Here is a 17,339-nt window from a genome sequence, read left to right on the forward strand (position 1 = left end):
TATGAAGAATGAATCACTTAGGAGTACAGCATATAGTCCTTATGCTGCACTGCAGTGTCAGCAATGAATATCCCTGTTCTGGGAATAGAACCCACAACCTTCAGCACCAAAGAGGAGTGTGCTACATGTTGAGCCACTGCCACAGGACATGCTGTTTGCGCAGTTCTAGAGTAAAATGAAGTGCTAGCACCCTACTTTGGTCCTAGTCTGAATCTGGCAGTTAGCTCAGAGGATTAAGGCTACGAGCTGTTAATGATTTGCTTCCAGTAGTTTAAGATTTAATATTCCCAGCCTGCATGTGTTGTGTGATCCTGAAAAAGTCACTTAAGCAAGCAGTGCTCAGGAAAAACAGAAAAACTTTTCTCTCTGGCCTAGTAACTACCTCTAAACCTTTTAGTAAATAATATTTTGTGGGGATGCCTGTATCATAGGGCTTACAGGGAACTACTTAATCAAGAAATAGCTGCTAGATATTAAGTCTTGAAGTTACATTGTGCTGGGATTGTGCAAACACCACAGTGTACAAGAAGCTGAGAACCACTCAAAACATGAATCACAAAGAATTACTGAAATTGAAGTACCAATCACATGCGATAATAAAAAACATGTGGTAAAGAAAGCAGAAGCTAGAAAAACAGCTGCTGTAGTTAAACAAAAAAATGACTGCACAGAACGGATATGAAATTTCCTAACTTGCCTGTTCCCAGCTTGGTGGATATGGGCATCTTGAGACAGTGTAGCAATTGTCTCATGTTTACTGGCAACCATTTAATCCTAAAAGACATTGACACAGTATGTGAGAGATGAACTTCTACAATGACGATGGAGGATAAATTCTCGCATACAAGTGCACGTCAGCACCCACCTCACATAACACACAATACAAACATAGACTAAAGTATGCTGAGGCACTTAAAAGCAATCTTCCTAAACAACAAAGATCACCTAGACTGCTTGTTGTCAATGCTATGGTTCAGCAATCCCAAAGGCACTCAGAGAAAACAACACCTAACACCACACATACTGTCACTCTCAGTGGAGCCCCAAACACTGAGACCCTTAGGCAAGAAAACACACTTCCCAGGACTTGCATCATAGGAGACTCCACTGTATAATATACTGATGTCCTTCTAACTACTCTGAACAAGAAGAAGATGACTGTTAGGTGCTTATCTGGATCCAAAATATGCCAAAACACACATTCACCAAGCCTGGCGATATAGCAAACATGTTAGCAGACAAATTAATTTCTGACTTTACCACCCTCTCACCCCCAACCATCCAATGAAATGTAACCCCCCCCAACTATAACTAGGGAGCATGTACTGCACTCCCTAAAGCCAAGAACACAGCCTCAGTAGGCCTCCGATAACATCCCAGGATGCCCTCTGAATAATCTAAAATATGACTTATCATGACTCCTGGAGTCATTTAACTATAGTCTTAAAACAGGCTTTGTACCATGTGAATGGAATACTGCGACAGTAATCCCCCTTCATAAGTGAGGACCTTCAACAGATCCTGGAAACTAGAGACCCATCAGCCTGACTAGTTTCATTTGCAAAGCCTTGGAAAGAATTATCATGCAAATTGTCAACAAGGACATAGGACACCTCCAATCATTGGATCCATCCCAGTTTGGCTTTGTCAAAGGAAGGTCATGCTTACTGAATCTGGTGGACTTCTTTGAAAAGGTCACTAAGGCAATAGATGATGGAAAAACTGTGCATACTGCTTACCTAGATGTGGCTAAGGCATTTGATACTATACCCCACTCGGGCATTGTCAACAAACTTACAGAGCTAGGTATAAACCCCTTTGTAACATTCTGGATAGCTAAGTTGGCTCACTGATAGGATCCGAGAGGTTAGAATCAGTGAGGCCACATCCAGAAAGAGGCTGGTCACCAGTGAAGTCCTCCAGGGCTCTGTACTGGACCCACTCCTCTTTGGCATCTACTTCTCTAATGTCAAAGCCATTGTCAAAGGCCTTTGGCTAACAAGGTTCGCAGATGATTGTGAACTGGGAGCAGTCATTTAATCTCCCAAGATAAGAACACCCTTCAGAAGGATTTAATGCAGACAAACACCAGTGCCAAAGCCATGGTTTAAAATTTGATACCAAGAAAAGCATCAGAGTACATTTTGGAAAGTTTCCCACCTCAGGTCATCAATAAAATATCCGTAAAAGTTGATTCACCAGTCAGGAATTTGGGAACTCATGAATATAGTAAACTAACCTTCAACCAACAGGTGTCCAAAGTAGTAAGAAAATCCTTCTATGTTGTTCAGCTTATAGGCAAGGGCATGACATCTAGGTCCAGAGAGGTCATCTTTCCATTGTACTTGTCCCTCATCAGACACATCATAGAGTATAATGTCCCCTTTCGTAGGTACCTGACCAGACACATGCAGGAAGTGGAGCATCCATAAGTGTTCCTTACAAAAAGAATACAGTAAGTAAACCCAATGTCCTAAGCTGATAGCTTCAAAGCCCTGTCTTTTTACTCGGTATCATGCAGACGTCTGAGAGGTGATCTTTGCCTGGCATACAAGACGCCCCTGGAGCCTGTTTTGATTAACCTTTTGCACATCCACAAAACAAAACACACATTCACCAAGCCTGGCGATATAGTGAACACGTTAGCAGACAAATTAATTTCTGACTTTACCACCCTCTCACCCCCAACCATCCCCTGAAATGTAACCCCCCCCCAACTATAACTAGGGAGCATGTACTGCACTCCCTAAAGCCAAGAACTATCAGAACTATTTGATTAAAAGACCTAAATTTTGCTTGCAACATAAATCAGACATTTTGGAGAGACAGGTATGTTTCTCAGATAATTCCCATTTTCTGGAACAGGCTCCCCATCCATGTGAAGCAGAAATCTGCCCTATCCTTATTTAAGCACAACTTGGAACAATGGATGGGTTATCAGAAATTCACCCCTGGTCTGGCTTCTCTGTCTCTGATGTGGATAGAGGCAGTTAGTAAATCACCACCTATATCAGCCAAATTTGTGGGTCACATTTAGGTTGCATGGCAAGGCTTATAAGGGCCCTAGTAATTGTTAGCCTAGCATACACCTATGAGCCTATGACAAAAGTAGCATTAGTTATTGAAATAGCTTTATCTATTGAGTATAGTGTCCTGTATACTGAGAGATATAAACTTGTACAGTACAAGATAATGTAAATAAGAAACTAGAGCAAAGTGGAATAACACCAGATGGTGACAGTAATAGTAGTAGGAGGAGGAGCCGCAGCAGGGTAATAGAAACAAAGTTTCAAGAATATGTATGTATGTATACTACCGATGCAGGGAACTCCATATAAACTACAGAGGAAGGCAATTCTGGTTACATTGTGGTGCTGACAAGAGCACTCTTGGCAAATATCAGAGTCCAGCAGTACTGATATCTTGAACTTTAACTGTACTCTGCTTAGGAATTGGGTTTAATTCTGTTAACTGTATAAAAAGCCCTGAACATTTGAAGATAATAAGAAAAGGAACTACACACATGTAATCTAAAAGCAAATCACTGAAATCCGATTATTCATTTTAAAACAGCAGGCAATTTGGGGAGCTCCTCCTACTTTCAATAAATAATGGCATGGCCAGTAATGTGTCATACTTCAGACTCAGAATACTGTCCCAGTAACAGCTTTAACTTAATTGTATCCTCTAGCAATTTAATTAGCTTGTTTTAATACAACAACTTTCAAACTGCTTAACTGACTAGAATTTACTGTTGCAGAAGAATTCACTATAGAACTTTTTTTTTTTTTCAGGATTAATTATTCCCTGTAATACTAACACCTGCTACTAGTGCCTTTCCTCATTTACTGGTTCTTGTGGAGTCTCCCATACACTCTTAGACTTACTCCATTCCATGTTTTGGGCCTGTGAGGAAATTGGGACATCTCAGTGCAGTGGTATATAGCTGCAGAGCATATCTATTCTTTTTGAAACTTAAAAACCTGTTACCCCTTGTACATGCCTGTAACTTTGCCAGTTGTGACATGCAGCATATCATCCTGCCCCTGTGGTGATTCAGCCAATGCCTCTCCATCTATTTCCAATTAAGGACAATCCACTTTTATGCATCCTCAACCTCCATCTGGGAACTAACGTGGTGTGTCAAGGGTGGCCCTCCTCTAGGATCGGCACATCCATTCTAACTGTACCATGGCTCAGATGCTTGAGCTGCTAATCAAACCCAGGTTACCTGGGCCATAGCTAGGGCTTTTAACCCTCTCTGTCATTTAAGGCTACTTTAACTCTTGCCAAATTCTAACTCCTCTACCAAGATTCTTGGCTTCTTTTCACATCTCTAATTTATTTTACTCTAAAGTCTAATTAATACGTTGGATTTATTCTGTATCCAAAGCATTACTGTACCATTAAATTATTGTCACTTAATGTGTTCATAGGTTCGTCCGTAAGTAGTGGACTGACTGCCCTTGCAGGCCATGTTAAGCCTAGCCAATTTCCCTTTGTGTGCTCAAAATACTATATCCCGTTTGGTTATAGATTGGCCTTACCCATCCATTGGTCAATAATTATATATTACCCCCTAATAACGATAACTGGAATTACAACTTAGGTAGCTTGAGGGGACCCATGCATGAGATAAAGCATTTAGGAGCTGCCTCTGACAATTAGTAGTACAAGGGCAGTCATGGGGTAAATGTTCTGTTTCCCAGCCATAAATCTAAGTTGCACTTGAATATGGACAGGGATGAGCTTTGTTTTATGTGGCTGGGGAAGTTGTTCCAGAACAGCAGCATCCTATGCAAGCTATACCTATCCTTCCAAACCGTTTTGTTGATGTTGGACAGTGCAATGGTGAAGCGGTAGCATTGTCGCCTCACAGCAAGAGGTTCTCCAGTTCGATTCTTGGCTGGAGTCTCTTCTGTGTGGAGTCTGCATGTCCTCCCTGTGTTTGTGTGGGTTTCCTCCAGGTGCCCCTGTTTCCTCCCACGTTACAAAGACATGGATCTGGAGCGTTTCTCCCCAGGCCTCTGCTGAAAATTGGCTTAGTTCCAAGTCAGACTTTCCCCATTAAATGTTAAATAAATACATAAATGTTGTAGAAGTGGTTTAAATCCCTAGACTGAGTATTTTTGATGTTATTTGACTTGCTGATGTGCAGTAAATCTATCATTAATGGGTTGGAGGATGCTTTGATTGCCAGACACAGGTCACCTCTTAGTAGTCTATAGGATACCAAGTATAGTGACAGGGTTTTGAGTCTGTCCATGTAGGACATGCTGTTTTGGCCTTGGACCCTTTTAGTAAGGTATCTCTGTAGGCTTTCCAAGTGTTGTATGTGTATAGAGAGATACATGCCAAAGGCGCTATTCCCTTCAATGACTGGCCTAATGAGGGCTGAATGCGAGTTGACAGTGACATACCTAGATCTAGACACAAGCCCTTTGTTTACAAACTGTGCAGTATAGAAGGACTTTCTTACAACAATGGAGTCATGTTGTTCAAAAGTTAGGTCACTGTTGACCTAAGGTCCCAAATCCCAAACAACTGGGTCAACTCTTAGGGGCATATTGTCAGTGTGGTAGTTCCCTGGGCTGATGACTTCCCGAAGGATACAATAATGCATTTTTTGGCAATTAGTTTCAGTCCATGATTTTGATACTAGCTATTTATTTGAGACAAACTTTCCTGCAGGATGGCTAAACCATTTTGGAATTCAGTGACTGGTCATGTCTTGCAGTCATCTGCAAATTTAATCAGCCATAGCCCTTTGGTATTAGCTTATTCTTTAGAAAAGTAGGTATCAAACAGGGACGGTCCCAGCATAGAGCTCTGGTGGAACAGGAATAGTCCCAGCACACAGAGCCCTGGGGTACTCTGCTGGTGAGTGGTGTTATATAGTGCTGTTATTATACTCTTATCTAACTTGTATGTCTGGTCAGTTTTTGGCCTTGGGCTGAAACTGAAATTGGTCAGACTTTATCAATGTACTACCCCGGTAAACAAATTGAAATAAGTAAATATCACAGTGCAGCTTAGCACTTCTATACTGTTGCTGGGTAATATCTCTAACATGCTCTTACAAATGCATGTGAGGGAATATATTACTGATTCACTGCTACAGCTGTGATAAGAAGTCTATTTATACATACCTGACTGTGTGCTACACTAATTACAAAAGGAACCGGCACCTCACCTGAGTGCCCTGTTCAACCACAGCCTCACTTCAGGCTTTGTTCCCACCGAATGGCGCACCGCTACAGTCATTCCTTTCCACAAGGGGAGAGTGATTACTGACCCAGGCTGCCCCATCAGCCTGACAAGCCTGATCTATAAGGCCATGGAGCACATCATTATGGACCTCATAAATAGGGATATTGGGAACCTCCAAACCATGGATCCCTTACAGTTTGGGTTTGTGAAGGGCAGATCATGTCTGCTCAACCTGATAGACTTCTTTGAATCTGTCACCAGAGCAGTCGATGAAGGCAAGGCAGTCCATACAGCCTACCTCGATCTGGCCAAGACCTTCGACACTATCCCCCCACTAAGGGATCATTGACAGACTGAACAACCTAGGCATCAACCCCTACATCGTAAGATGGATTGCCAGCTGGCTTACGGACAGAACCCACATGGTGAAAGTAGCAGATTCCAAATCCAACTACCGGGCAGTCACAAGTGGCATCCCACAAGCATTGGTTCTGGGTCCTCTGCTGTTTGACATATACTTCCCTGAAGTTCAGGACAACACCAAAGGACTCTGGTTGACCAACTTCACAGATGACTGCAAACTGGGAGCCATCATCGACTCTCAGGCTGATGTCAGCATCCTACAAAAAGGCCTCACAGACACCAACGACTGGTGCCAGAATCATGGTCTTAAGCTCAATGCCAAAAAGTGCATTGTCATCCCCTTCGGGAAAAACTCAGTGCCCATGAACTACCACATCGACGGTAGCCCTCTCAACTCCCAAGGTATGTTAAGAGATAGGTTAGTTTGCTGTTATATTTTGTATTTCTGTATTGCCTTTCTATATTTTGAATACTGTAGTTTGTTTTCTTTACCTTGTGTTTTGCTTGCATTCTGTTTAACAGCATATTAAAACTTCAAAAGAGACCACAGCTCTCTCTGTTCTGAGTCAGGCAGAATTTTTCCCCTCCCTCCCACCCATTTAAGTTGTCTTGTTAAATACCACTGTCTTTCTAGTTGCCCGCCTCTTATGTTAATCTGACCATATATCTCATTTCTCTCTACTTTCACTGGCTTATGTGAGTAATCACAAAACCATCACTTTTGAAATCCCACCCTTCAATTATTTAAATTTATTGGCCATCCTACAGTATTTCATAGTACCAAAATACAAAAGTAACCACCCCTTTCAGTCCATCTTGCTGTTTTAAAAATAGTAACTCTCCACTAAACCTTAACTTTTAAACAGGTAAAACTCAAGTTACCTACTTTCATATCTAACTTCTCTAGTGCACACTGCAGAGTGCATTCTTCTCAATCTTACCTTTAAGCATCCCTGTTACTAGCACTTTCTCTAATACCTAAAAGATCATCTCTACTTGACTCCAAGTAGACTTTTCTCTATCTGTTAAACCTAGCACTTGCTCCTACAGTACTTATTACCTTGATACGGCACTCTTATAGATAGCACCCCAAAAGGCAACCCCCATTTCTCGGTCACCACGTCCCCGAATCTCTTTTAAAGTTTTTTTGTCTAGTCCTTCTAGCATGTCGAGGGATCAGTTGCTAGTGTCCTCTCCTGCTCAGCTGGTGAACCTGGGAATATTGAGGCAATGTTACAATTGCCTCATGTACACAGACAACCTTCTCCTCCTCCCACAAAACACAAATACATGCGAGAGATGCAACTATACGGCCAAACTGGAGGCTGAGCTCTCTCAACATAGGACTGGCAAGACCAGTCAGGAGGAGAAGGTTACCACACACACTATAGACCCAGTCTCACATAGTACCATCACAACCTCAAATCATACACATAAACACACAAAGACATACTGGCGGCTCTGATCAAAACTCTACCAAAACAGCAGAGGCCACCAAAGCAGACACCCAAACAACCACCACCTCAGAACACAACACCTGCAACACATAGACCTCACAGTCAGAGTGTCAAACAGTCACAGCCCTTAAGGCCAAACACAATGCCAGACACACTAGTCATTGGTGACTCCATAGTCAGACACACTGACGTCCCGCTCACCAGACTGAGTAAGGAGAAGGTCACAGTAAGCTGCCTGTCGGGCGCTAGAATCCGCCACATAACGCAAGCACTCAGGTCTCTCAACAGCAGGTACAAATATGACTCAGTCATTGTCCACGCTGGTGTAAACGACCTGAGACGCACTCCTTGGACTACATGAAAAGAGACATTGAGGAGCTCTCTGATTATGTAGCCCAGGCAGGTATGACCCTGACCTTGAGCAGTATCCTACCTTCACCAAGAATGATGCCACAATACAGAGATAAGATGATCAGCTTTAACAATTGGCTTAAACTCTGGTGTCATTCAAAGGGGATCCAATGTCTGTCTGCCTGGGATGACATGCTGGACAAGCCACGCTGCTTCGCAAGGGACGGCTTGCACCTGTCACCCCTGGGATTCCGGATATTGGCAAAGGCTCTTGCCACCCCATAGTGCCTTTTTTAGGCAAGGCTCAAATTCTAAACCTACCACCCTAGAACACAAAAAAGGAAAAACACTAAGGGTAATGCTGCTCAATGCCAGAAGTCTAAATCTCAAAATGCACGCACTCGAGGCCCTTCTCAGTATGGAGAACATCGATGTCTGTGCAGTGACAGAAACCTGGTTCAAGGCTCCTGAGAGCACCCCAGCACTATCAGGTTTTACCTCTTATCATGCTCCGCCCCAAAATCCGGACAATACCAAGAAAGGAGGGGGTATCCATATTCATCAAAGACACCCACACCTCAAGACTGGTGGCAACGCACGATGCATCGGAGACCATCCAGGTGCAATTAACCATAGGCAAGACTGCTCTGCAAATTGTAGCATGTTACAGGCCACCCTCACAAACTCAGGAACCTCACATGGCCTTCCTGAAAACACTAGAGGGATAAATGTATCACCAAACACCATCATACTAGGTGACTTCAATTACCCTAATATAGACTGGGAACACTACTCAAGCCCAAACACCCTAGCCCAAAAGTTCCTGGAATTCATAAACTCAAATGCCATGGAACAACTAGTCACCATCCCCACAAGAGGAGAAAACATACTTGATCTCATCATCACGAACATGGGAGCACAATGTTCAACACCGGAAGTATACCCCTCACTGGTGAGATCAGATCACAAACTAGTCTCGCTGGAGGTCCTCATCCCACCCCGACCTGAAAAAAAAAGACCACAGTAAAGAACTTCTCGAAGCCGACTTCACACTTCTAAAGACTAGTGTGGTCTCCTTTAAGGCCCCCGAGCCGACGGAAAACAGTACTCAAGCCGCTGAATCACTTACAAATGCCTTCTACCAGCATCTGCAGGACTGCATGGATAAGGCAATCCCAAGCAAAACAAAGACTCTTTGTACCAAAGGCAAGCGTCCACTCTGGTGGACCCCAGCCATAAACAAACTCTACAACAAAAGGAGGAAGCTACTACAAGATAGAGCAAAATCCTTAAAAGGTAAGACATCCTTGATCACTATAAGTAAAAAACTAAGAGCTCTCATAAAATCATCCAAAGCAAATTTTGAGAGAAAAATAGCTAAAGACTCAAAAGACAATCATAAGGCCTTCTTTAGCTATGTTAGAAACCTGGGAGGAAACTCCCAGATATGCTCAGAACTAGTTCAAAATGATGTGAAGATTACTGATCCTACAGACATTGCCAACATACTGGCTGACAGGTTCAGTGCAAACTTCTCCCCTCCCCCAAAAGGAGAGATATCTATACCAAGCGATTGCAGCCCCCAAACATCTCCAACGCCCAAGTGAGAACTGCTCTCTCCAAAGCAAAAAACACAGCATCCATGGGACCTGATGGTGTCCCCGGCTGTGTGCTCCACGAACTCAACGAGGAATTAAACCCACAGCTAGGACAGCTGTTTAATCATAGTCTTACCTCTGGATATGTACCCAGGGAGTGGCGCACTGCAACTGTGGTCCCACTTCACAAAGGCGGTGCCTCCACCGACCCTGGAAATTACCGGCCCATTAGCTTGACAAGCCTTATCTGCAAAGCCATGGAGAGGATCATAATGGACCTCATAAATAAAGACTGGGAATTTGCAGACTTTGGATCCATCCCAGTTTGGCTTTGTCAAAGGCAGATCATGCCTTCTAAACTTGGTTGACTTTTTCAAACAGTCACCAAAGCCATTGATGAGGAAAGGCAGTCCATACAGCCTACCTCGATCTGGCGAAGGCCTTTGATACAATACCCCACTCGGGTATCATTGAAAAACTCATCAGCTTAAATGTTAACCCATACATCACAAGATGGGTTGCAAACTGGCTGAGTGACAGAACCCACAGGGTCAGAGTTGCTGGCGCCATGTCAGACTCAAAGCCTGTCACAAGTGGTGTACCACAGGGCTCAGTCCTGGGCCCACTCTTGTTTGGCATCTACTTTTCCAAGTACAAGCAAACACAGGAGGGTTATGGCTGACAAAGTTTGCAGATGACTGCAAACTGGGCCATAGTAGAAAACACATCTGACACAGATATCCTTCAGAAGGGTCTCACAGAAACGGATAACTGGTGCCAGAGCCATGGCCTAAAGTTAAATGCCAAAAATGCATAGTCATACCCTTCGAAAAACAAGGTTACCCCTAGCTACCAAATAGGTGGCAATCCACTGAGTACAGAAGAAGTTATCAGGGACCTGGGGACCCAGGTTGATAGTAGTCTGTCATTCGACACCCATGTAGCTAAAGTAGTTAGGAAGACCTTCTACATTGCCCACCTTATCATGAAGGGATTCTCATCTAGATCAAGGGAGGTCATAGTCTCCCTATACTCATCACTCATCAGACCAATGATTGAGTACAATGCCCCATTCGGAATGTATCTGACCCGACACTTGCAGCAGCTGGAGAGGCCACAAAGTTCCTCACCAAAAGGATAAAGGGTCTCAAACATCTGTCCTATGCTGCCCGACTGAAAGAACTCCAGCTCTATTCAGTCGCACCGCTTGCTCAGAGGTGACCTTTGCCTAACATACAAGGCCATGTCAAACCCAGATTTGATGAATATGCTTCACCTCAAAAAATCTAGATCCGTCAGAGCCACAAGGGCGGGAGACTTAAACCTCGACACGGCTATTAATAGGACGTGCCGGAGGGATAGATTCATCACCCAAAGACTCCCTATGCTGTGGAATAAAATCCCGGTATATGTGAGGCAGAGCACCTCGCTGGCCTTGTTCAAGAGAAATCTTGACCAATGGATGGGAGATCGCAGATATACCCCAGGGATTACCTCAGTGTCACTGCTCAACAGAGGCACAGCAAAATAATGGGTATAGTTCCCCATACTAAAGGGGTGGCGTAAGCCACAAAACTATGGGCTAGGCTTGTAAATGCCCTCGGGCAGATAGCCTAGTATGAACCTATGAACCTATGAACCTCTCCTTTGACAACCATGTGGCCACTGTAGTTAGAAAGTCTTTCTATGTGGCACACCTCATTACAAAGGGTTTCTCACCCAGGAAGAAAGAGGTCCTAATCATTTGGCATGTACCTCACTAGACACCTGCAACAACTGGAGAGGCCACAGAAATTCCTCACAAAGAGGATTCTAGGACTCAAACACATGCCCTATACAGACAGACTCAAAAAACTACAACTATACTCCGTCTCATATCACCTACTTAGAGACTATCTCTGCTCGGCATGCAAAGCCATGTCGGACCCAGTGTTATTAGACATGCTTCATCTGAAAAAGACTCAATCCCTCTGCACCAAACGTTCCAAGGACCTCAAACTCATCACCACAATAAACAGAACCTGCTGGAGGGACAGGTTCCTAACCCAGAGACTACCCATACTCTGGAATAAACTTCCCATTCAAGTCAAGCAGAGCACCTCACTGGCCCTCTTCAAGAAAAATCTTGATGAGTGGAATGGTAACCCTGGGGATCATTTCAACAGCCTTGCTCGATAAGGGTACAAGGAACTAATGTCCGGCAACAGGACGACTGGGTATGTTCTTGACTAGGCTTGTGTTGGCTATAGGGGTATTAGCCTAGTACTCACCTATGAACATTTTCTAACTGGGTAAACACACTGCTCCAAATACCATTTTAAAGCATGACCCAGGCCAGAAGGCAATACAAGAATGTCTGTGCTTAGATCTTAAACACTACAGATAACTTTAACAGTAGATGCTCATAAATGCAGCTTAGGCATATATATTGCAATGAATTTCTAATGAAAAGCTGTAACATTATTAAAAAGCATTCATAAGTAATGTGGTGTATACAGAAAGAAGATAAATATAATGGAAAAGTTAAGGTAGCTTCTAGAGGTGCATAATTTTATGGTAAGTATGGGAAAAGTAAAAGGAGATAGATTTAAGGTGAGACAGAAAGTAGGAAAGGCATATGAAAGAATGTTAGTAGATGATAGACAAAGAAATACTATCAGGGAATAGTAAGCACGAGAACAGCGACCGAGAGTAAATACATGCATTGAAAATATGAAGCAACTGCAAGAGTTACTTCTCAGATACAGTTTTATTCTGTGAAATAGAATGTAAATGGGGCTACCTGTTTAACCAGGATTGTCAGAACACTGACACTGAGAAATATTTTCAATGTGTTGATTCAGAAATCTCCTGAAGTCTGTCATGGAGGTATTATCCCTGATTTTTGTGGAATTTTCTTCCATTGCTCAAGTGTTAACTTGGAGAATGATCTTTAAGCAATTACTGTGCTGTATGGTGTTGGAGGAAGAAGTATGTAATCATTATTTAGAGTAGTGCCGGCTGAACTTCTGTAGTGGAAGAGTTACTTAAGAGGAGGACAGTGATGCTCATTCAACAGTTTCTATGTTAGAATACTGAAGAGAGATGAAGTTCTTCCTGGGACAGGGGGTAGTATTTCTTTAAATTCAGATACTGATGTTCCTGTAATAGGCTATGATGTCTATAACGTATTATTCTGTTTGAAGTATTTTGGTGGATGTTTAAAAGTTTTGAGATGTATATAAGGCTTTCACAGAGAGGGCATATTTTAATCTGTCTAATAGCACATCTACTGCAATGATTTGTAAAGAGATGTGATATTTTGTAAGCTACTTTTGAGTGTTATGTGCATCTTTGGACACTGGTTTCAACATGTGGTAGGAACAATAATGTTTGACCAAGCATTAAACCAAGGTATTTTTGCTGCATCACAGTGATGGCTGCAGATCAGAGTCATAGCTTTGTGTTGTTTTTATGAGTATTGGTCTGTTTTTTTTTTTTTTTTTAGGTGTGACAAAGCTTGTAGTGTTATTCTTTGAAAAAACACAGCATTGCATAAGTACAAACACAACTCTATAGTAGTATGTACTCTTGTGGCGGCTAATTTGTTGCATCATATTGGCTTGTTTTCTAATAAAATGCCTATGCACCAACATATCTCCTAAAGTTCCTATCTCTACTACTGGAAATTAAAAGTATACTGTTTAATATTCAACTAAACAAATCTAGTTTTTAGTTAACAAGTAAGTAAGAAGTGTTAGGGTAGGAACCATGTGTTTTATTTCCCTTTGTTAGTGTTCTGAATTGAACCCTAACAGAATCAACAAGCGGATGCTGTCCAGGTTCTCTGCCTTACACCCTCTAAGTGCTGGGATAAACTGAAGATCCACCATGGTTTTGAAAAGGCAGAGCGAATTTAAGAGTATTAATGAGCCCACTCCTAAAGTCATTTTGCGCTGTACACATATAAAGCTGTCATACACATTCTTGTACCCGTGAACTAAGCAGCATCAGGAACTTAAGCGCTGCCTGTCTACCAGCAGCTTGGTTTTTGAGCATGAGTTTTCATAAGGGAGTGACATGCCCATGTTTTGCAAATAACCATTTGAAACCTTAGATATATTTGAAAACTTGTTGTCTGTGCTAACATCAAATGTATAAGCAGTACTAACATAGCTGTAGCAAAAATGTAGATGCTTCTGAAAAAGAGTGTGTACATCTTTTGTACACCAGCAGTGATCGTCTATAATTTAGATGTTCTTTGTGTTTCACTGTTGCAGTCATTGCATTTGGGTTATCTGCTTATCGGCCTGATTAACAAAGTCTTGGGTCCTGCAATCAGTTGCTGTCCCTTCTTCTTTGATGTCACATCGTCAGGGGTATAAAACATGCAGCTGACGCCATTACATCAGTCTTTCTTGCCATGCAGTGCCCGAAGCAGAAACATTTCGCAAGTGCCGGTCGGCCAACTCCTGAAATTTTCATTTTCGAGTTTCAGAACCAAAGTCTTCAACTAAAGCTAAGTACCCCATTGGGGAAGCTTTTTCTTGCTCCTTACCGATGTCAGTAAAAGTTAATAATTGCATTACTTGTGGAAAGCAAATACCTCATAAACATTTTCATTCGTACTGTATTCCTTGCCTAGGCCCTGACCATGACGTACCTTGCTGTCGGTTTTATGCTTTATTTAATCAGCACACTATCCGTCATCAGTATATTTTCACCTCTAAATATTTTGGTTCTCGGTTTAATTATCCAGAAATGTCATAGGTTAGCCATCCGACTACCGGGATTCCGAAAAAACACAAAGATAAAGACAGAGACAGGCCACCGAGGTCCAAAACTGCCGATGACGCTTCTCCTAAGCCAGTTGCCAGTTCGCTGGTACTCAGAGAGTCACTTTTGCAGCCCCTGATACCCGCTACTTCTGATTCGCAGGCCTCTACTGAAACCCATTCGGAGTATGCCACGAGATGCTTCAACTATGAAACCCGCAGATGTCTCTACCTTGAATGGGTCCAGAGCCGCTGCGCAGGCATCGGCTTCTGAGGGTGTATTCAGGCCTAAGGACTTGCATATTAAACCAATGCCTCCTTCTTTACTTAGGCCTAAATCTCAATCCATGCCTAAAAAACAACACCCAGGCCACATGCTCAGGCCTTTATGCCTAAAACACAAATGATAAGGATGGCTGAAGATCTAATAACGCTAATCAGGGGTAGCCACCCCCCCCCCCCTTCTAAGAGGCCTAGGACTGAAGTTGATTATGAATCTTCTGATCAGGATTCTTTTGTTTCTGATTATCTGGATTTGCCCTTATCTACTTATGAAGATTCTGATGCAGAGGACTCCATTCCCTCTGCTTCCCCTCCTGAGGATTTTTCTTTTGGGTAAACCTTACATACTCTAAGGGAGCATTTCCACTGGGAAAGCCAGGATTTTTCTGATTCAAAAAAGAGGCTTAGGGATTTTCTTCTCCTACCTCAGCACAGGCCTTTTAGCTATTCCTCCTGTACTAGACATTGTTGATGATGCTTTTTTGGAATCCAGTTTGGCCCCTGATACCCTGCCTGCTGCTTCAAGAAAACCTGATAGATACTACAGGGTCCCTGAGTCCCACAAGTTCCTTTTTAAAAATTCTATTGCAGATCCAGAGACTATTTCACAGGGGCCCAAGGGCATTAAGGCTTCTACTGCTAAAAATCCTACCCCTTCTGATAGAGACTCCAGGGTGCTGGATAGATGGGGTAAGAAGGTTTTCACTTCTGCAACCTTGGCCATTAGAACTTTAAACTGCCAGTTTCATATGTTAAAGTATCAGCAAGATGTTATTGGACTGCTTAAACAGAAAATGATGTTGATTCCTGACTGTGTGGAAAATAAAGAATTACAGGATTTAATGCATTCTGCTGAACAAGTTGGAAAGCATACTTTGCAATGTGGTTTTGATGCATTAGAGGCCTCTTGCAGGGCTGCTGTTACTGGATCTGTGCTCAGAAGGCATGCTTGGCTTAAGGAGCAATCTTTGCCTGATCATGTTAAAGCTAAATTGTTGGATGCTCCTTTAAATCAGGACTGCCTGTTTGGCAACAAGGCTGAGGAAGTTCTTAAAAAAGATGGAAGATAAAGATAAATCTATGCAAACTGTGAAAGATTTTTTACAAGTTCAGCCTCTTAGAGTTAGTAGGCACTGGCCCTCTAAGAATTGGTCTTTTCCAGTCCCTTCCAGGTCTTCTCAAGCCAAACCCAGACAAGCAAAAAAACCCAGGTTTCAGTCCCAGGGGACACACAGACCTAAGCAGTGGGGGGGCCTCCACTTCCAAATCTGGGAATAATAAGACTCCTCCCTATGGTAAACTGTCTCAATTACTTCCTTTTAAAATTTCCAAGCACTGATCAACTGACTGCCCCTTTGGGGGGAAAGATTGTTCTTCATGCAAAGAATTGAGAACTCATTACCCAGGACAACTGGGTTGTAAATGTAGTGTCCCAGGGATACAGGTTTCACTTCCACATGTTGCCAACACCAAGCGGGTGGAAGGACCTACCCCCAAATCAGTGGGCAGAGGCCTAAAAACAAGTACCTTCTCTCTTAAGCATGGGGGCTATTCAACTGGTACCAGAAGAGGAAAAGGGACAAGGTTTCTACTCAAGACTTTTCCTGGTACCCAGAAAAGACAATTCATGGCATCCTATCCTGGACTTGTCTACTCTAAACACCTTTTTGGAGATTCCAAAATTCAAGATGCTGACCCTTCACCAATTACTTCCTATGCTAGGCAAAGATGCTTGGTTGGCAACAATAGATTTAAAAGAAGCATACCTGAACATCCCAGTAAGGGAATCTTGCAGAAGATACCTACACTTCAAAGCAGTCTACATGCACTATCAGTTTCTCTGCACTGCCTTTTGGCTTATCTACAGTGCCCAGGGTATTCACAAAGTGCCTAGCTTCAGTTATTGCATTTTGCAGGCAAAGAAATATTCAAATATACCCACACCTGGACAATTGTCTAATTCAGGCAGAAAGCCAGGACATACTCATCTGGCCTTTGTACAAAAGGTTCTAACTTGTCTGGGGTACACCATAAACAAAAAGAAGTCACCCCTGGTACCCTGTCAACAAATTATATTCCTGGGAGCAAGCTTGAATACAACTTCCCAGATGGCTTACCTCACGCCAGAGAAACAAATTCATTTGACAACCTACTTCAAACAAGTGGCCACAAAAACCCTGCTATCTGCAAGACAAATACTGCAAGCCTTGGGGTTCATGGCCTCCTGCATTCTTCTAATTCCATATGCAAGACTGCATATGAGGAATCTACAGTGGTATCTAAAAAGTCTATGGTGTCAACATTCTCAAGACCTAGAAACAATG

At 42.7% G+C, this 17,339-nt stretch overlaps 1 protein-coding gene across 1 annotated transcript in view; it reads left to right on the forward strand.

Annotated features, from left to right (window-relative positions):
- LOC122795855 (xanthine dehydrogenase-like) overlaps positions 1-17,339 on the forward strand; it is a 5,725,158-nt gene that overhangs the window by 2,243,002 nt on the left and 3,464,817 nt on the right. The gene's annotated exons all lie outside the window — the stretch shown is intronic.

This window comes from Protopterus annectens, chromosome 2.part2 (genome assembly GCF_019279795.1).
Source record: "Protopterus annectens isolate FY-2018-M chromosome 2.part2, PAN1.0, whole genome shotgun sequence".
Lineage (NCBI taxonomy): Eukaryota > Metazoa > Chordata > Ceratodontiformes > Protopteridae > Protopterus > Protopterus annectens.